Below are 1,090 nucleotides of genomic sequence, written 5' to 3' on the forward strand. Positions count from 1 at the left end.
TCTCGATTTTCAACGCAAGAACGACCTTGGAACACTTTGATCTCTCGCATGTGAAATTCATTATATTCCCTCCTCCCCTCTCCTTCACATTTCTTTTTTCCACTCGCGTCCGTGGGTGAACACGAGTTGGAAACGATTTTCAAGCGAGCGGATATTATTATTATTATTATTATATTCTCGAAAGCTTTCGTCGATCTTTCTTTCCTTTCTTTTTTTTTTTTTTTTTTTCCACAATAATAACACGCGTGTTATTAACCGTGATGCGATTACATTGCCATTTGAATTTTAATTACTGGAAACTAGAACTTGAATTCTTTCATCTTTTTTCCTTCTCCTTCAAATATTTCATAGATGTAAATTTTATTCATATAGAGCGAATTCTGTGGAATGCTTTTTCGCTCGAATTTCGATTCGTTGCGAATCGTTTACCGACAGAGTTGTGAAAAGTCGAGAATATTCGAGTAACACAATCGTAATTGTTCTTAGGTCGAACGGTTTGCAACGACGCGACCTGTGAGAAATCGATGAAGGGAAGGGGGGGAGGGAATAAAATTCAGCAAAAGAAAAAAAAGAAAAGGCGAATTTTGATGGACGGCTCGGGGAAATATATATCAAGAAAAATATTGTAAAGGATGCACGAATGTTGCACGAAATGCTCGTTGCATTTTTTAATAGGCGGATCGTCGTGTCTTTCTCGCGGAACGTGGCGAATGAATTATTTAACCCGATATCTCTCGATGGAATTAGAAATTCCGGGAAATATTCCAGGAAGCATCGATTATACGGGATTTTAATTATATTACGAATTATCGGTAAATTATTTACAAAAATAAATAATTAAAAGAAGAATGGAATAATAAGGTTTCAAAAACTTTGTAAAATTATGAAATTCTTGAAAGAAAAGAAAAAGTAACGCGTATATCGATCCTCTTTATTAAATTTTAATTAAACTAAAGTATTTATTTATTTGATCGATATTATTAATATTAATTCAATATCTTATTAATATTAATATTATCGATATTAATTAAAATCTTTCGTTCAGATTGAAAATCTGCCGCTCTTTTTGTGTATATATATATATATATAT

General features: G+C 32.4%; 1 protein-coding gene across 1 annotated transcript in view; it reads right to left on the minus strand.

Moving 5' to 3' along the window:
• The window catches only part of LOC102672951 (prolyl 4-hydroxylase subunit alpha-1), a 172,364-nt gene that overhangs the window by 143,022 nt on the left and 28,252 nt on the right, over window positions 1-1,090 (minus strand). The gene's annotated exons all lie outside the window — the stretch shown is intronic.

The sequence above is a fragment of the Apis dorsata genome, unplaced genomic scaffold, assembly GCF_000469605.1.
Source record: "Apis dorsata unplaced genomic scaffold, Apis dorsata 1.3 scaffold_497, whole genome shotgun sequence".
In the NCBI taxonomy this organism is placed as follows: Eukaryota; Metazoa; Arthropoda; class Insecta; order Hymenoptera; family Apidae; genus Apis; species Apis dorsata.